Below are 20,017 nucleotides of genomic sequence, written 5' to 3' on the forward strand. Positions count from 1 at the left end.
TGGGGAAGTTTTAACCTAAGCTGGTAAAAGTAAGCTTAGGAGGTTTTCATGCAGGTTCCCACATCTGTACCCTAGAGTTCAGAGTGGGGAAGGAACCTTGACACTGGCTAAAACACAGGCCTCGCTGCAAGCAGGATTCAAACCTGCACAGGGGAACCCTATTGGATTTCGACTCCAACGCCTTAACCACTCAGCCATCACAGCTGCGAGCACACTACTGCTTCAATGCCACCGAAACTGGTAAATAATCGCAATGCCCAGGCTTGACGTCATCTGAAATACAGGTTTCAGAGTAACAGCCGTGTTAGTCTGTATTCGTAAAAAGAAAAGGAGTACTTGTGGCACCTTAGAGACTAACCAGTTTATTTGAGCATGAGCTTTCGTGAGCTACAGCTCACTTCATCGGATGCATAGCATATCGTGGAAACTGCAGAAGACATTATATACACACAGAGACCATGAAACAAAACTTCCTCCCACCTCACTCCCCCGCTGGCAACAGCTTATCTAAAGTGATCCTCAAGTAGAGCCATTTCCAGCACAAATCCAGGTTTTCTCACCCTTCCCTCCCCCCCCCCCCACACATACAAACTCACTCTCCTGCTGGCAACAGCCCATCCCCCTTTGAAACCCCTCTTTATAATGCGCATGATAATCAAGGTGGGTCACCTCCAGCACTAATCCAGGCTAAATGCAGTGCCTTGCATAATGACAGGTTTCAGAGTAACAGCCGTGTTAATCTGTAGTTTCCACGATATGCTATGCATCCGATGAAGTGAGCTGTAGCTCACGAAAGCTCATGCTCAAATAAACTGGTTAGTCTCTAAGGTGCCACAAGTACTCCTTTTCTTTTTACGAATACAGACTAACACGGCTGTTACTCTGAAACCTGTCATTATGCAAGGCACTGCATTTAGCCTGGATTAGTGCTGGAGGTGACCCACCTTGATTATCATGCGCATTATAAAGAGGGGTTTCAAAGGGGGATGGGCTGTTGCCAGCAGGAGAGTGAGTTTGTATGTGTGTGTGGGGGGGGGAGGGAAGGGTGAGAAAACCTGGATTTGTGCTGGAAATGGCTCTACTTGAGGATCACTTTAGATAAGCTGTTGCCAGCGGGGGAGTGAGGTGGGAGGAAGTTTTGTTTCATGGTCTCTGTGTGTATATAATGTCTTCTGCAGTTTCCACGATATGCTATGCATCCGATGAAGTGAGCTGTAGCTCACGAAAGCTCATGCTCAAATAAACTGGTTAGTCTCTAAGGTGCCACAAGTACTCCTTTTCTTTTTATCTGAAATACAGAATTCCAACAGCAAACCTGGCTCTGAAAGCAAAGGAGGGATTTGGGGTTTGTTCTCTTTGCTTTGCCATGTGCAGTCGCACAGAGAGGGCTTTCAAAAGTCTCCCCTCCCACAAAGCGGGAATGGGAAATGATTCTCAACTTGCAGCTTGATGTGAATGAGGATGTGTGGAGCACAGGGCCAGGGACTGACCTGTGCTAGAGAAACGAGTGACACATGGAACCATGGAATAGCAGCAGTACTGTGCAGGAAAATGTCTCACAAGAGGTGTTAGCGCATTGGTGGTTTGGTAGCGAAGTCACAGAGACGGGGGGGAGGTCTAGCTTTCGGTTCTGGCCATCAGAGGGATGAGTTTTATTGTCTCCAAATTTCAGTAGAAAAATTCAGACCCAAACTGTGTGTGGGGGGGTTTCTGGGGTTTGCATTTGGTTTGGTTTGTTTTTCTCATTTGAAATGTCCTTGATAATTTGTCTGGGAAAACCGTTTGGACAAGGCCAAGGACAAGTTAGAACAATTAAAAATCTCCATGGGAGCGAGGGGGTCCCTCAGCGCCGGGGGAGGGGTGGAGATTTTCATGAGGGGAGTTGAGGAGATAAATGAGAGGCTTTTGCTCCAGCAGCAGGAGAGGCTTGGCAGGTCCATTTTTACCAAGTGAATCCCCCGCCCAAACACACACACCAACACACACACACACACACACACACACACACACACACATTGCTCCCCTGCTGCTGCTGCCCCAGCTCAAACCCCACTGTCACCCCCAGCATGTGACCTACAGCTTCCTGCTGACAAAGCCCTTATAGATCAGAGACAAACTCCCCTCGTCTGCCCCTTCTCCCAGCTGAGCCCTCCCCCCACGGAGCCCAGGACAGCCCCGACCTAGCTGGGTCTCGCGGCAGTTGACCGAGGATGCGCGTTGCTGACACAAGGAGCCAAGTGGGCACACACCCAAGCAATGTAATAACTGTGTCAGTTCCAGTGACATAATTGTGCAGTACAGACATTGCCTGAGTATTTCACTCCGTGCACTGAGATGGGAGCGTAAAACACCCACCCACCATTGAAATCCCCCAATTTACTGTCTCTGCCCTTCCCAGAAAGTCATAAACGTCAGTTCATTCTTGCTAGCAGAGGGGAAATTCAGGTGACACTTATGTTTACGATTGATTAAATAATGTTTAGAGTTTTATTAATATAATAGAAAAATTAACAGTAATTTCTCGACAAAACACCACAAGGTGAAACAGGAACAGAGACAAACCTTGTCAGTAAAGTCTCTTTTCCCCAAAGATCCTCAAAATATTCTTAATTCCAACCCCACCGCCACAGGACTTCTGTACAGGTTAAGTGCCCTGCATCCATCTTCCCATTAGAATTGCCCTTGTTGGACATTCCCAGACCTGGACATTGGTGAAATACAGAATTTGAGCAGCAAACCCGGCTCCCTGCACCAAGGGCGGGGGAGGGGGGGTATTCTTCCTGTCACTTACTCCTTTATAATACCACAGAGAAAGATTTTTCAAAAGCCAAACCATCCCTGCACCATCCTCAGTCAGCCAATGAACAGGCAGCACAGACCTTAGAAACAGTTAAGTCACAACAAGCCCACCTCACAAAGTGGTCGAGTAGTTAAAACAATAGCCTGCTAATCTTTTGTCATCCTTGTGGGCAGGAGCTGCGGAAGCCCTCTAAAAGTCGGGGGGCTACAGGCACAAAAACTGTGGCCCACCCCTTCCCCCTGAGCTCCCACTCTCCCCCCAAGATCCCAACCCCACATTGCCCCATCTCCCCAAGACCCTGCCCTCCGCTTGCTCCTCTCCACCCTCTCCTGCAGTCCCTTTTCCTTAGGGCTGGTAAAGAGTTGGAGGGCATAGTCCTCCCACCTTTAAAAGTTGGGGGCCAGGCCCCAATCCCTCCCCCGCCCGTTCCAGCACCTCTGCTTCTGGGACTATTTTCTTCTCCCCCATCTCTCTCAACCAACCATTTCCATCCTTCAGCTCAGTGACAGTCCCACACTCTTTGCTTTCTACACACAAAGATTCACACACAGACCTTGCAAGGAAAACCTCCCCAAGGAGTCAGAAGCACCTGAAGTGCTGGAAAATCAAGGAGAACTGAGAGTGGGACCCAGAGAGGTTCCCCAGCAGATGAAGGGGATCCCCTGCTGCCCAGGATCACCAATTGTAGGGAAGAACCAATTGGGTTTGCTTTTGGGAAGCTGCCAGGAATCAGATCTAAAATCATTTTTCAGTCTGAGATACGGTTACAGCATCCACAACCCCAGGGTCAGAACTCTTGAAATTGCTTGGTCCTTATATTTTACCAGCCACAGAACTAAAGGGATTTGAAATAAATCCCTGTTCAGAGTCAATGAGGAGTGAGGGATCTTGGGGCTTTTCATTTCTTAGCCTCTGGCACCATCACGTGGCCATTTCAGTTTACTCCTTATAACAGTGGTCACCACCCGTCGATTGCGATCGCCTGGTCGATCCCGATCTCTGGGCCGCTAAAAGTCCAGCAGCGCAGCGGGGCTCAGAGGCTGCCTGCCTGCCCTGACCCCGGGCCCCTCCCAGACCCGGCTGGCTGCTGGCACATCTCTGCGGCCCGTGGGGAAAGGGGAGGGTGATGCAGCTCCATGCGCTGCCCCCGCCCCCAGAACTGTCCCCGCAGCTCCATTGGCTTGGAACTGGCCAATGGGAGCTGTAGGGGCAGCGTTGCAGGTGCGGGCAGCACATGGAGACCTGCTGCCCCCCTCCCTCCCAGGGGCTGCACGCACAGAGATGCCAGCAGCCAGCTGCTGACTGGGAGCCACCTGTGGTAAGCAGCTCCCAGCCAGAGCCTGCACCCCAATCCCCAGCCCGGCGCTCCCTCCAGACCCTGCACCCCAACACTCTGCCCCAGCCCAGAACCCCTCCTGCACCCAAATTCCCCCCCCCACCCTGAGCCTACACCCCACCGCCCCTCCTACACCCCAATGTTGCCGGCACCCAGTGCCAGAGGCAAGCAACCGCAGGGATTCGTTGCCCGGTGTGTGTCACCCAATAATCACAATGGGGTGGAGAAGCAGAAAAGTTTATTTGAAGCTTCAAAGAAGGTACAGGGAGAATAGAATCTCAAATCCTGCACACAGAGCAGGAAGTTACACAGGCTTTTATACATCCTTTCTTCAGCATACTTATCCAATAGCAAGCTGCCCTAAGTATCCATATAGCCAGCCAATCCAGTTACCAGCTAGTTCCCTTGTTCTCTGAACCATCTGTTAAACCATACATAAAGCTGCTTTATTCAGCATTGTTCTTCCATATCTGCCCTGTTTGGCCTTGTTTAGTTTCAGGCAGTCTGACTCTGCAGCATATTGTTGCAGATCCTCAGCATAACTGCTGGGAGTGCCTCCAGGCGGAGGGCCAAGGACACTTGGGCCTAGTGTGAGGGGGCTTCATCGACACTCGTGGTCTTTCATCCCTCGAGTTACCTAGTGGCCATGCCCAGTGTCCCCAACAACTCCCTCCTTTGAGAACACTCAACAGCCTTGGCTCTGAGTTTTCTCACTTGGGCTACTTATTTCTTTACAATAGGACTTTGCATAAGCACTTTGTGATAGCCCTGAAGAGAATGACTTATTAACTTTTGCAAAAGGGTCTTGACACATGATACTGCACAGCATAATACCAGTAATACAAGCAATACAGGAAAGAGAAGTTTCGATAACAGGCTAAATAAACCACCAAGCCAAGACGACAAACCCCAGCCTGAAAACAAGGTTTGCAACCAATCACTCTCTGGGGCAGTATAGGCAACCTGTGCTCCGGCTCGGGCATGGGCCTCAGCCTGTACCACCTTTTCATAGATCTCACAACTGCTATCATTTACATACACAGAACATCGGGGCCCGACGAGGGCACAAACCCCGCCTTGGGATGCCAAGAGATAGTCCAAAGCCAGCCTGTTTTGGAGGGAAAAGGTCCTGAGCTGCTGTACCTCTTTATTTAATGTTTTTACTGCTGACCCTAAATCACTAACCGAGTCCTCTAACTCTAAGGCCACCTTCTCAAGTACCATTTGCAGCCTTACAGTATAGCAGCCTATGCATGCCATGGCTGGCCCGGTAAACAGTGGCGCTATTCCCAGTACAGAGCACCCTACAAGCTTCTCGGTTGTGAGGGGATTTTTTTATATTGCCCTCCAATGCCGTAGTCAGTCGCCGCAGGGTCTTTTCTCGTGACTCAACAGAGGTGTCTCGGGCATTTCTAATCTTTTCTTTGGGCAGTGTGGCAGTTATTGACAAATGAGGAACTCCATGAGCTATATTACTGCTACCTGTCCAGTTGGCTGGCAGCACCTTGTAAGCCTTTCGGCCACATACAAAATAGTGACCCTGTAGGGCCCAGTAAGGACTGTTTCTTAAGGGGATTCCTGGGCTATTTAAGGCTGCTTTGGCTGCTTTTCCAAACAGTTCATATGCCCCTAAGGGGGCATCCCATCCTCCTGATTGGGTACAAGTGGGAGTGTTTCTAATTGTGCCGTCCAAATTACACTCGCCATAGGGACCACTACAAACCCACCATTGGCTTGCTACATTGGAGATATTAACTGGATGGCAAGTTATATTTCCAAACCTTTCTTTTGTGGTAAGATTATTCATAAGAGTTTCCCTAAAAGGGGAGGAACCATTACAGCCACACTGCTGGCCTCCCCTTTTGGTCTTTATCCAATACCCATCAGCCCACTGTGTAATAATGCAGGAGCTTTTCCCCACAGGACACCCATACTGACCAGATTGGTTTCGGGTAAAACATAATATTCCCTCCATGAGTACTGCAACTGAATACTCCTGGTCCTGATAGGTGGCTTGCTGTAAAGAGGTCTTGTTCCAGAACGGCGAGTCTGTTCTTTCCTGCTCTTTGGTGGCAGCTAATTCTGCTAGGGGCAGGGGCAGCATGTCAAAGGGCATTCCCGTTTTGGGGGACAGTGGAGTCGGAGCACATACCCAGCAATCAGTCTGGTTTGTTAAAGTAGCAACATGGTGCGCAAGCGAAACAAAGGAGTTATGCTCCCGATATGCACAGTTTGGAAATACCAATACAGAGAATAACAATGTTACCCAATTAATTATTACCAGAGTCTTCCCAACCCAGGGTCTCCAGTACCTGGGTGGGCCCATTTTGGCGTTAAGGTGCCCACTATTTGTGTATCTTAAACAGTAGCTTTAGCCCGAGGTCGTCACTAGATGAGGAGGCAGCAGGCTGGACGGTCCACTGTTCTGCTGACGAGGGGGCTGGTACTGCCTTCAGACGAGAGTGATGGATCCAGTTCTTGTGTCCCTCGATCTTTGCCGCTGTATGGGAGATCAGCAGGATGGTATAGGGTCCTTTCCGCTTTTCCTGGAGAGGCTCGTCTTTCCAGGTACGAACAAGCACGGAGTCACTGGGCTGTAAGGAGTGGATGGGAGAGTCCAAGGGGAGAGGCTGGGAATCCTTGGTATACCTGTGAAGAGACAAGAGAACAGCAGACAGGGAACACATATACTGAGACAAAAAACCATTACCCAACTCCCATTCCCCTGACAGAACCGGGGTGCCATTCATAGGCCACGCCCTTCCAAACATAATTTTAAAGGGACTAAGCCCTAATCTACCCTTAGGGAGAACGCGGATACGAAGTAGGATGAGGGGCAAAGCGTCAGGCCATCGCAGTGAGGCTTCTTGGCACACTTTTGAGAGATGCCGTTTAAAGGTCTGATTGGTACGCTCCACTATCCCACTGGCTTGCGGTCTCCAGGGCGTATGGAGTTTCCAGGGGATCTGTAAGGCATGTGAGATGCTTTGAATGATTTTTGACGTGAAGTGTGTCCCGTTGTCAGATTCCATCCACCTGGGGAGTCCAAAGCGAGGAATGATCTCCTTAACAAACTTGAGGGCCACTGTTCTGGCAGTGCAATTACGGCATGGGAAGGCTTCTGGCCATCCGCTGAACCGATCCACTAAGACAAGGAGATATTTGAACCCTTGGGTCCGGGGAAACTCAGTAAAGTCTATTTGCCACACTTGTCCGGGGCCTGGAGTGGGTTCTAGGGCAGCTGGTGGCACAGGATGTCCCGGTCAGAGGTTATTCTTTTGGCAGATTAAGCAGTCCGCTTGTACCTGGGCAGCCAGGGGTCGGAGTCCGGAAGTGATAAAGTATTTTCCCATTAGTTGGGTAAGTGCTTCCCTGCCAGCATGAGTGGTTTGATGTAGTTTCTGCAGCACCGGCCGGATCAGGCCCTTTGGTAGGAGGACCTTCCCTTCCGGGGAATGGAGCCATCCCTCCTTTTCTGAGAGACCAAGTTTGTCAGTTAGCTGTCTTTCCTCCCCAGAGTACTGAGGGGTTGGAAGCTCCCCTACTGATGGGATAAGGGCATGCATATGGGCGTTCTCAGTCTGAGGGGATGGCAGGGTGGCAGCATGCTTAGCCTCTCTATCTGCCCGGGCGTTACCTCTGGCCACATCTTGATCCTCCCTTTGATGGGCTTTACAATGTACCACCGCCACTTCTGAGGGAAGTTGTACGGCTTCTAGGAGCCGGAGGATTTGGGGCCCTTACTTGACTGGGGAGCCTTGGGCTGTCAGCATTCCCCTTTGCTTCCACAGGCCAGCATGAGCATGCAGCACACCAAAAGCATACTCTGAATCAGTAAAAATGTTGACCCGCTTTCCTTTTGACAGTTCAAGTGCACGGGTCAGGGCTATTAGTTCGGCAAGCTGGGCAGAGGTCCCAGCAGGCAAACCTTCAGCTTCCACAGTGTCATGGAGGGTCACAACAGCATAACCCGCCCTCCTTTGCCCATCTATTACAGTACTGCTACCATCAGTGTACCACTCATAATCTGCATTTGGGAGGGGTACATCCTTTAAATTCGGACGGCTGGAGTACTGGGCATCTATGATCTCTAAACAGTCATGTTCCTGTTCCTCTGTTTCTGGCAAGAGAGTGGCTGGGTTAAGGGAGGGGCAAGACTATAAGGTGACTTCAGAGTTCTCTAACAGCTTAGCCTGATACCGAGCAATCCAAGCCTGGGTGAGCCAAAGCCCTCCCTTTGCATCCAATAAGGCTCGGACCATATGGGGAGTATAGATTTGCATAACCCCTCCCAATGTTAGCTTCTCGGCTTCCTCAAGCACTAGGGCAGTAGCTGCAACTGCCCGTAAACATGCCGGCCAACCCTTTGCAACCTGATCCAGTTGCTTAGAAAAATAAGCCACGGGACGTCTCCATGCTCCTAACAGCTGTTTGAGCACTCCTAGGGTCACCCCCTTTCGTTCATGTACATACAACTGAAACGGCTTAGAGAGATCCGGCAGGCCCAGAGCTGGGGCTTCCATCAACTTCCTTTTCAAGATTTTAAATGCCTCTGGGGTCCAATAGAAGGGGTCATGATCTGCTCCTTTTACACAGTCGTACAGGGGTTTAGCCCACAGTCCAAACTCTGGGATCCATTTCCTGCAAAAGCCTGCCATACCCAGAAATGCCCTGAGCCGTTTACGAGTGCTTGGGGTAGGGACTTGACAGATAGCTTCCTTTCTTTTGCTTGAAAGCTGACGCTCCCCTTGCCGTATGTGAAACCCTAGGTACCGTACCTCTGGGAGGGCTATTTGAGCCTTACTCCATGCTACCCGATATCCCCGGAGTCCAATAAAATTCAGGAGGCTCACAGTGGCTTTAAGGCAGGGGGTTTGGCCCACAGCAGCAATTAACAAATCATCTACGTACTGCAGAAGGAGGGCCTCCTCATTATCCCACTCCTCTAGGTCCCTGGCCAGAGCCTGGCCAAAGAGGGTGGGGGAGTTTTTAAATCCCTGGGCCAACACTGTCCAGCAAAGTTGCTTTTTAACCCTATTTCGGTCCTCCCACTTGAAGGAGAAGATCTTCTGTGACGGGGTGGCAACTGGGATGGTAAAGAAAGCATCTTTCAGATGGAGGACTGAAAAATGGTTATACTGTCCCCCTATAGAAGCCAATAAGGTATATGGGTTAGGGACAAGAGGGTGCAGAGTCTTAACCTGTTCACTGACTGTCCTTAGGTCCTGTACCAGCCGATACGTGCCATCAGGCTTCTGAATGGGTAGAATGGGAGTGTTCCAGGCTGACTGACATTCCCGGAGAATACCATATGTTAGGAATCGATCTATAGTTTCCTGTAAACCTTCTCTGGCTTCCCTCTTGATTGGATACTGTTTTACTTGCACTGGGCCTTTCCCTGTATAGTAATAGCTGAATAGTATAGTATAGCTGAATAGTAATGGGGGTCTGGTGGGTGGCCTTTCCTGGGATCCCTGATGCCCACACGAGGGGGTACACCTGGTCTTCCCACGGGCTCCATTCTGGGGCTTGCATGGCTGAGGGCTCAATGGCAAGGGTCATGATCCATGCATTCTCAGGGGGTAAAGTAAGGGTTATTTCATCCTCAGTAAAATGCACTGAGGTGGCACAGCAGGTCCCGTCCCAGCAGAGGTGTTGGGCACTCAGGGAGGTATACCAGCTTGTGGGATATAGTCCTGTTTCCCAAAGTGCATTCCGCTGGGGCATACACTGGGCACTTGGTGTCTTTGCCTGTGGCTCCCACCATGGTAAGGGAATCTGCTACTGGCAACTGAAGGGGTCGATTTACGGCAGTTCATGCCACTCCAGAGTCCACTAAAAAATCTATTTCTGAGCTTCCCACCCGCATCTTTACTCGGGGTTCCGGGGGTAGGGTGGTCCGTCTCCCCTGACACCCCTATTCCTGCTCCGCCATCGCCATCACAGAGGCACCCCCCTTTTCTTTCCTCTATGGGCACTCATTCTTCATTCTCTTGTCGACACAAGGCACAGTGGTTGCGACCCAGTTGTCTCTCCTGCGAGCCCGGACTTTCGTGTCCACGGCCCCTTCCTCCCCGGCCACTTCCCTTAGTGCTGGCCTGTACCGCTGTTACCATCAGTCTCACTTGCTTTCTCTCCTTCTCTGTCTCTCTCAGACTATAAGCTCGGTTTGCAGTCTCTAAGATTTGTGCCATGGTCATGCCCATTAAATCCTCCTTTTTTTGTAACTTTCTCTTAATATCAGGGGCTGCTCTGCTCGTAAAAATTCCCTTAATAATTGACTCAGTTGCCTGATCTTCAGGGTCTGCATTAGTGTTCTGTCGAATTGTGTCCCGAATACGCTGTAGAAAGGCCCCTGGGCTTTCTTTTAAATCCTGCATTACTTCATATGCCTTTGCCCAATTATTATGTCGGACAGCCGAGTGACGGAGTCCATGCAAAAGCAACTCCTTATAGGAGGTAAGGCGGGTCATATCCCCAGGATTATTTGGATCCCACTTGGGGTCTACTCGGGGGACTTGTGCATCTGGGTCAGGGACATTAATACGATCCCGGTCGTACCGTTTCTGCACCTTCTCCCTTTCCTTGGACACAACCTGTTGTCTTTCAACCTCAGACAATAAGGTCCGCAGGAGGATGTTACAATCATCCCAGTCCGGCTTGTGGCTGCTAAGACATCCCTCAAAAACTGAAATAAACCTGCTTGGGTTGGTGGAAAACTCTCCTGCCTGTGCTTTGAAAGCAGCCAAATCCACAGGGTTAAAGGGCACATGAGTATAAACCTGCATAGTCATGGCTGGACGCCTGTCCGATCCATACCGGGCGACTTTAGTTTCGGTGATTAAGGGGTATAGGCCAACCATTGGGGACTTACAAGGTGTGGGTGTAGGGGCCGAAGGGGACACCGGCTCCGCCATTACAGGGGGGTGGGGGTCTGGGGGCTAACATTAGCTGCTACCGAACCAGTCGGAGTCAGATTACTGTGCTGTAAAATATCTGGTCGAGTACATAAAGCCAAAAACAAATGGGCATACATATGTTCATTCCACTTCCTTGTTCTCTGACAGAACAGGAGTAACTGGAGGATCGTGTTGTAATTAATTGACCCTCCTGGTGGCCACCACTCCTGGTCCTCTAGTTGATATTGAGGCCAGTCAACTGTACAGAATCGTTTTAATTGACTCTTAGTCATCGGATCCACACCAAATACCTTCCAGTTTGCTAAAATGCATTCTAGGGGCGTACACTGTGCCCTAAACCCTGAGCTCTGTCCCTGTCCCATACCCACAGGGTAACTCTGGGCGTCCCCAGATTCCAACAGAGCATACAATCCGGATCTCAAAAGGTTCCTATCTTATCCAAGGGACCGGTTCCTCACCATCGCCCGCAGCTGCTCCTCCCCTATGTCCAAGGGACCGGTTCCTCACCGTCGCCCACACCTGCTTCTCCACTATATGAGTGCTTTGCACCGTTGTGCCCTCTGGGGTCGATCAAATCGTGTCTCCTCCGAGGCCCCCGATGAACTCACCGATGCGAGCTGGGCGTCGGTTCTCGCCACAATCCTCGACCTCCAGGAGGGGTATGGGCAAGGCTAAATACTGGCCTCGTTGCCCACCCAGGGACACCAAAAGCTGTTGCCGGCACCCAGTGCCAGAGGCGAGCAACAGCAGGGGTTCGTTGCCTGGTGTGCGTCACCCAATAATCACAACGGGGTGGAGAAGCAGAAAAGTTTATTTGAAACTTCAAAAAGGTCCAGGGAGAATAGAATCTCAAATCCTGCACCCAGAGCAGGAAGATACACAGGTTTTTATACATCCTTTCTTCAGCATACTTATCCAATAGCAAGCTGCCCTAAGTATCCATATAGCCAGCCAATCCAGTTCCCAGCTAGTTCCCTTGCTTTTTGTATCATTTGTTAACCTATACATAAAGCTGCTTTATTCAGCATTGTTCTTCCATATCTGCCCTGTTTGGCCTTGTTTAGTTTCAGGCAGTCTGACTCTGCAACATATTGTTGCAGATCCTCAGCATAACTGCTGGGAGTGCCTCCAGGCGGGGGGCCAAGGACACTTGGGCCTAGTGTGAGGGGGCTTCATCGACACTCGTGGTCTTCCATCCCCTCGAGTTACCTAGTGGCCATGCCCAGTATCCCCAACACCAACATTCTGCCCCAGCCCGGAGCCCCCTCCTGCACCAAGCTCCCTCCCAGAGCCTGCACCCCTCACTCCCTCACTCCCCGACACTCTGCCCCACACGTGCAGGCTGCTAGGCAGCAGCTTTGGTAACAGCACATCATTCTCTAGGTGTCTCTGCGGTGCAAGGGGTCAGCGCGTTCGGCTGTTAACCGAAAGGATGGTGGGTTGAGCCCACCCCGGGAGGACGATAAGCCTGGGCTACTTCCTTGCTCCTCAAGACCTGCTGGAAGCCTCAAAGGCCCTTTTTTGCCACCTCAAACCATCCCTCTTGGCCTCAGTGGTTTCAGCTGGTGGCCCTCAGAGTGCGCTGGATGCAACCAAGAATCCCATCTCCCAGCAGCCATACCGGGGGCTTGGGCTTAATCCTCAAGGCCAAGTGCAAAACCTTCAGCTGGGAACATTTTACTCTCTTCCCACCCAAGCAGCAAGGGAGAAACGGACGAGACGCACCAGCTCGAAGACGCCTCCCTCCCATTTCCCTGTTGGCTGCGCAAAGCCCTTGGCCTGCCTCATGCCTTGTCAGGGAAGTGCGGCCATGCTGCCCCAGCCTGAGTCCCGGCCGCAGCCTGGCCTGCCCCGGCTGACGGAGCGCAGAGCCCCGCGAGTCAATGGCAGGTCGAGTCAGGAGCCTCGGCTCTTTCCCTAGACAGCCACACAGAGCTGCCCAGAGCTGCCAGCGTCCCGAGAGCCTCCCTTGTGTTCTCCTGCAGCAGCCACTTGCCGGTGCGGATGGGAGAAGGGGACGAGAAAGCACGGCTGTCTCAGGCCGGGACAGGAGCCCTCACCACACGCAGGCCTCTTGCCTTCAGCCCAGACAGCCAGAGGTGCCAGGGAGCTCCCTGGCAGGCCCCCGCCTCAGCCACCTCTGGCCTCATGGCCTAGGCTCTTGGCGCTCTGCTGGTTACTGCCTCGCGTGAAGACCCAGAGCAAAAAGAAACAAGTGCATCCCTAGCAGAGGACGGTTTCGATCCATTGACTTGTAGGTTATGGGCTCAGCACGTTGCCGCTGCGCCACTCTGCTGGGTCTGCACCCACAGCCCCCAGCATCTGGATTTAGGGGCAGATTAACCTTTTGTGGGCCCTGGTGCCAAACATATTTGTGGGCCCCTATGTCGTCATTGTGGGCTCCGAGCATGGGCCTGGTGTGGCAGGGCCATTGGTGCCCTAATGTACCCGGTACTGAATCTCAGAGACATTTTTCATTTTGATCACACACCTCTACATGACTATCTGCATTGCCATACACAGCTCCCTCAGCCCCCAGTTCTTCTCATTGAGCTCTACCATGTGGGTTTACCAGTGTCCACAGTGAGCAGAACTTTCAGAGTGATCAGGGAAGCTCCCCACAGATTTGTCTCCTTCCTCATTCAGACCTTCAATAGCCATGTCTCCAGTGCCACCCCATGTCACCAGTCGCTGTGTGTGGTCCCACTCTCAGCTCAAAGATCCAAAGCCAGCAGATACCTGGTCAGTTCTGACAAATCCCCTCCCCAGCGCCCATCCCGCCATTGGAGCAAGCCCCTTGCAAACACCATTTCCCCAAAGTGAGGACTTAGCCCTTGGGAATCTGAAGACTTTCTCCCTCTGCTCCCACCTACAGGCTAGTCTACTGCCTGGTCCCCACCACCTCTGCCCATGCTTGTTTCCTTTCTACTTTGGACATGCTCCCCAACCAGCTGGGACTATTCTCCCACTGCAAGCCTGACCCGCTTCCTCTTTCCCTGCTCCCCTTGACATTCCTTTCCTATGGGTGACCTCTGTTCCTTGAGGTTAATTCAAGTTTCTTTATCCGCTCTAGCTTTATGGCCCCCAATAGTCACAGGGCCACGTGCAGCTTCTCTGACTATAGCCATTGGGCCAATTGTCAGAGGCCAGCCTTAGATAGCCGCAGCTACTAGTCAAGGGAGGGGTGGCAATTCCAAGGCTGAGCATGCTTGAACCTTGAATCGGCAGCACTAGGGCCTCTAAATCCTCAGCACTGGCCCTAGGCAGCTGCAGACTCTGCAGTTAAGGGCTTCCCTCCTCTAGGCCATGGCTTTAAGTAGCTGAGATGCCCATCACCTGCAGCAGAGGCCACCAATTCCCACACACCCCTCAGCTGGCATGTAGTCATGCAGAAAGTGCAGCCTGGATGATTTAGGAGGCTGGGGTACCAGGAAGTTCCCATCCCTGAGCAGCAGCTCTGCAACAAGCTCACATGGCCCCCCTCTGCAGTGGGACCAGGACCACTTCTGCAGCACTGCGAGAGGGGAGGAAGCGAGTGTTATGGGCCCGTCTGAGCTTGGGCCTGGCAAGGTGGATTCACGGTGAATCCGGTCCTGTCCGGACTAGCGCCTTGCAAGCTCTAGCGTGGGCAGCAGATCTGCAGGCTGCACAGCCTGGGTAACAGCAGACAGGTCTCTAGGTGTCTCTGTGGCGCAATGGGTCAGCGCGTTCGGCTGTTAACTGAGAGGATGGTGGTTCGAGCCCACCCAGGGACGCTAGTAACCTCGTGCTATTTCCTTGCTCCTCAAGATGTGCTGGGAGCCTCAAAGGCCCCTTTTTGCCATCTCAAAGCCATCCCTCTTGGCCTCAGGGGGTTCAGCTGGTTGCCCGAAGAGTGCGCTGGGTGTGAATCAGAAACCCATCTCCCTGCAGCCAGGCTGGGCACTCAGGCTTAATCCTCAAGGTCGAGGGCTAAACCTTCAGCCAGGAATGTTTGGTCCCTTCCTGCCTCCACCAAGCAGCAAGGGAGAAACGGACGAGACGCGCCAGCTCGAAGACGCCTCCCTCCCACTTCCCTGTTGGCTGCGCAAAGCTCTTGGCGTGTCTCATGCCTCGTCAGGGAAGCGCGGCCATGCTGAGTCCTGGCCGCAGCCTGGCCCGCCCCGGCTGATGGATCGCAGAGCCCCGCGAGTCAACGGCAGGTCGAGTCAGGGCCGCATAACCTGCCCTTTCCGTGCTCCGGGGCTGGGGAGGCTGGGGCCGCACAGCCCACTCTGGGGCTGGGGGGAAGCCTCGGGGCACAAGCCTCTGGCGGGAGCTGGCTGCTGCAGTGGAACCCAGGGCGTCTTTAGAAGAACTTTTGGAGCTGACCTGGGGAAAACGCCTTTAATAACAGCCAGCTCATGTTTAAACTGACTTTTTTAAAACCATTTTTATCACACTAACTAACCCTTGAATCATAGTGTCACCCCCCATAAAATGACTTCAGCCTTGTATTTTACCCAGGGTAAAACTAAACATCCCTTCAAATACAATGGAGTGGAGATCAATCCCTTTTCAGAGTTAAGGCACATGAAAGAACCATGTTACGTTTCATCCCTTACGTCCTGGTCCCATCGCCTTTCCCTCCTCTCCGTTATAACTTGTGGTATTTTGCACAGAAACTTTATTTCCTCAGAGAGACCTGGGAACAAGGCCTGCTTGCTACACGGTACCAGATAAACACCTTTAATAGGAGACAGCCGTCCCTGTCAGCAAATCATCTCCCACCTTCAGAGATGCAGGTGGGGGGAAAGCAGCAGACTCTCCCTGCAGCGCCCAGCTGTTGCTCCTGGAAGCACTGCCTTGGTGTTTGCTGGTGCCACCAGCAGGGGATCGGCATCATGTACCTCCCAGCCCCTTGGGGCTCCAGGCAGCACATCTGCAGGCATGTGGGGCTGGGGGTGTTCTTGATGGGGTAGGAAACTTCAACTCTGCAGGCAGCTGGTGAGTTCCCAACTCACCTACCAGGGGGCTGAGAGGCTCTGGGGGAAGACTTTGGGCTCCAGCTTGCCAGGGCTCCAGGAGTGGGCTTGGGGTTTCAGGGCCCCTCCCTCCCTCGTGTCAGCCCCAGGGCTCTGGGCTTTAGCCTACCCACCTCTAGCCCTCCCCAGCTCCAGCCACAGGGCTTCAGCAGAGGGCTCTGGGCTTCAGCCCATGGGCTATGGCTTCATACTTCAACCCCCGGGGCAGTGGGGCTCCGGCTTGGAAAAATTGCCAGAGTTGCCACCAGCAAAAGTTGGTGGCCGCACTCTGAGGCCACCAAAAAAATGGTGATGGAACCCCTGCTCCAGAGCATGGAGGGGCAGCAGCTAAGGCCAGCAGGCAGCCTGGGCTGGGCAGATGCTCAGAGCAGAGCCCCAAAGGGCTGTCCTGTCTCCCTCCTCAGCAGCAAACCATCAATCCCCCTGATCCCTGAGACAGCAGCCCGGGGCTAAGGGCAGCACCCACTGGAATTTCTCATCTTGCTCCCACTGGGGTGAGCAGGGACCTGTGGGTGTTTCTAGTAGAGCCGTTGGAACTGAAGTGGGGAACCAGCCTTTTATAACAGGCAGCTCAAGAATGGCATCAGATGAGCAGACTATTGCTTTAACTACTAGGCCACCTTGCCGAATGAACGGCCTCTTATTTCCTTGTTTCTAAGGTCTCAGCTTCCTGCAACCTTTTATCCAAGTTCATTGGCTGGCTGGGCACGGGAGGGTCTGTACTATTTGAAAAGACCAAGTGCCAGGGACAAAACACTCCAATCCCGCCCGGTGCGGGGAGCCGGGTTTGCTCTTCAAATTCTGTCGTTTGGAAATGTCCAGGTCTGGGAATGTCCCACAGAAGCATTTCTAATGGGCAGCTGGCTGCAGAACAGTTAAACTGCACAGAGCTCCTGTGGAGGACAGATGGGAATTAGAAACATTTTGAGGATCGTTTGGGAAATTAGCCTTTGCTGACAAGGTTTGTCTCTGTTCCTATTTCACCTTCTGGTGTTATGCAGAGGGATCTTTGGCATATTTTTGCGAGCTTAATAACTATCTCCGAAACTTTATTTACTCAAACTTCAAAATTGGTGTCACCTGATTTTTGCATCGCCCTGTGAAAAAACAACAGACACGTGGGGCTTTCTACAGGGCGTCATGATGCTAAAGTTGGGGAATTCAATCTCTGTACTTGTGTGTGTGGGGGGTTGCTTCTCTACAGCTGACTCAGAGCTTCCAGCATCGGGCTGCCCCTGCCTCACTGCCAGGCACACCAGGCTGCTAGCTGCACCCACTGTCCTTGCCAGGGGTCCCTGCTGAACCTGGCGGGTGACTCTGCAGGTGGAGAAGGTGCTGTGTAGCGATGTAGAGCAGGTGCAGGAAGGAGCCGGGGTCACTATTCAAATTCTGAATTCCACAATTTTCCAAAGTTGGGAATGTCCAAAACCAATTCTAATGGGAAGGCGAATGCAGAGCAGTTACACTGGAGGGGCCCAGACCTGCAGTGGGGGCACAGTGGAAATTAATAATGACAAATTATTAACAAATAATTTAATAATTTAATAATTAATTAACAAATAATTTAACATTTGTTAAATTAGTCTTCACTGACAAGATTTGTCTCTGTTTCTATTTCAAGTTATGGTGTTATTTAGAGGAATCGGTACATATTTTTCCTGTAGTAATTAAACCCTTAACTTTATTTAATGAAGCCAAAAACTTAGTGTCACTTATTTTTTTTTCTGTCCTAGCAGGAATGAATTGACTTTCTCAATTTGTGCAGAGAGCTTAAATTTGGGGAATTCAGTCTCTGTGTTTGTGAGTTGATGTTTTCCTCTCACAGTTCAGAGTTTCCATTGAAATCCTAAGAGGGATCTAAGGGCTGGTGTAAGCTGGGCACTTAACTGGCAGAGCTACGTCTCTCAGAGTGTGAAAAATCCACACCCCCAAACCAATACAGTTAAGCTGACCTAAGCCCTGGTTAGATAGCGCTAAATAGAAGGAAAAATTGTTCCATCAACGTAACTATTACAGGGACGGGAAAACCCCTCGAGTCTCTGTAGTGACTGTCTACCCAAGGTGCTAGAGAAGTGTCACAGCAGAGTTTTAAGTGTAGACAGCCAAAGAGACCAGATCTGGCTCAGTTCACACTGTGGATGCTCAGGCACTAAGACTACAGTAATAATAACAGCCCAGTGCTTCCGTAGTTGGCAGGATTTGAACCTGCGCGGGGCGACCCCAATGGATTTCTAGTCCATCGCCTTAACCACTCGGCCACAACTACTGGATATACAGCTGCTCCACTACACTACGATTCAGTTCTCACAGAATTGTCACTTCAAATTGTTTGCTCAGACCAGCTTCCCCAGCACACTCAAGGCTGTGCATTAGTGTAAGTGTGTCCCTGGCTGAACAGCGAGAATTCCTGCCCATTTCCCTTCCGGCTGGAGCACGATGAGAGTGTGTTTGTGTTAACGACATTGCTGTAGATCAGTGTTCATTCCCCACGTTGACAAGCAGACAGTCCCTTTCCGATTCAAATCTCCAGCACATCGTTCCAATAGCAGGGGTCAGGTTTTCTCTGGGGCATGGAAACTTTTCAGGGGGTTGGTGCGTGAACTCAGCCTTGCATTCCATCCTTGATGTTTCATGGACTAACAAGAGCAGCATAAAGAAAGAGCCGAGCCAATGTCTCCCCGACAGGGATGCAGGTGGCCACGTCCCTCTGTCTGACCATTGCCATTGCAGGAGAGAAGGGTTCACTGGAATTGAGTGCCCTGGCTCAGACAAGAGACACAGGGAGGTTTTGCTGTTCATGGATCTGTGCAAAGGAAATTGTGTCTCCGTGTGAAATTGAGGTGGGAAATGAAACATCCACATGGTGGCCCAATGCCCTACGGACTCTGGGTGAAGGGCTCGGGCTGAGAAATGATTTAACAGGGGTTTGTTTCAATTTATTGCTCTGATTAAAAACTATGGCGAAAAGGCAGCCATTGCTGTTAGTACTGGTACCTGTGTAGGACACTCTGGTGGGTGTCAAGTCCATGGCCTTAACCGGGGTAGTCGATTCTTATTATCAAGGTCCAAATTTCTTGGACAAGGGACAGTCAAGGTCTAGACTCCAGAGAAAACAATACACTGAGGTAATAAGAAGTATGTAAAAAGATTTTGCAGTCACTGTGGGCATAGCTATGATGTGGTGTGTTTCACTCTTTATATCTGGGGCCACCGCCTTTCCCTTTAGCCTTGCAGTTGACCAACGGTAAAACTAAACATCTCTTCAGATACCAGGGAGTGTTTGTGTTCATTCCTGTGAGCTACACAGGGGTTTGATGTTGCTGCTTTCAATCCTCCGGCTCTGGCGGGATAAGGAACAATTCAGGCTGTCACTGAACTGAAGGCGGGAGATCATTTTTTGACCATGAGAGGGACACCTCCTCTTAAAGGTGTTTATCTGGCTGGCAGCCCTGGTTCCCAGGTCTCTCCTGAGGGAAGAAAGTTTCTATGCAAAATACCAAAACTTTTAAGGGAGAGGAAGGAAAGATGATGGCCACACGATGGGGCCATCATGAACCACAACGTGGTGCTTTCACGTGGGACGACTCTGAACATTGACTGATCTCCACTCCCTTGGATTTGAAGAGATGTTTACTTTTGGACTTGGGAAACTACAAGGCTGAAGCAATTATATCAGGGGTCTGAAACTCCCAGCCTCCGGGCCATTTGTGTCCCACGAACCTCCCGAATGTGGCCTGCAGGGCTTTAGGAATTTTGGCGCCAGGTCTCTCCCTTGGCCCCACCTGCTGCCCCCAGACACTCCCCCAGCCCCCCGGCTCCAGGGGCCCCGGCAGCACAGCGGAGCTGAGCGGCATCTTCCTGTTCGCTCCAGTGGCTGCCGGCCCCTCCTTGTGGCCCCGGGGGGGGGGGGGGGGGGAGGCTGTGCCTGTGCGTGCTGCCTCTCCCTGAATGCCCCTGC

General features: G+C 51.7%; 3 non-coding genes across 3 annotated transcripts; 1 reads left to right on the top strand and 2 right to left on the bottom strand.

Moving 5' to 3' along the window:
* Positions 1-122: 122 nt before the first annotated feature.
* Positions 123-204, bottom strand: TRNAS-CGA. Its single transcript has one exon. It is a non-coding gene; the product is annotated as a tRNA-Ser (tRNA).
* A 14,533-nt stretch (positions 205-14,737) lies between these two features.
* TRNAN-GUU lies at positions 14,738-14,811 on the top strand. Its single transcript has one exon. It is a non-coding gene; the product is annotated as a tRNA-Asn (tRNA).
* A 3,432-nt stretch (positions 14,812-18,243) lies between these two features.
* On the bottom strand, positions 18,244-18,325 carry TRNAS-AGA. Its single transcript has one exon. It is a non-coding gene; the product is annotated as a tRNA-Ser (tRNA).
* Between the last annotated feature and the right edge of the window lie 1,692 nt (positions 18,326-20,017).

This window comes from Chelonia mydas, chromosome 12, assembly GCF_015237465.2.
Source record: "Chelonia mydas isolate rCheMyd1 chromosome 12, rCheMyd1.pri.v2, whole genome shotgun sequence".
NCBI classification, from domain to species: Eukaryota; Metazoa; Chordata; order Testudines; family Cheloniidae; genus Chelonia; species Chelonia mydas.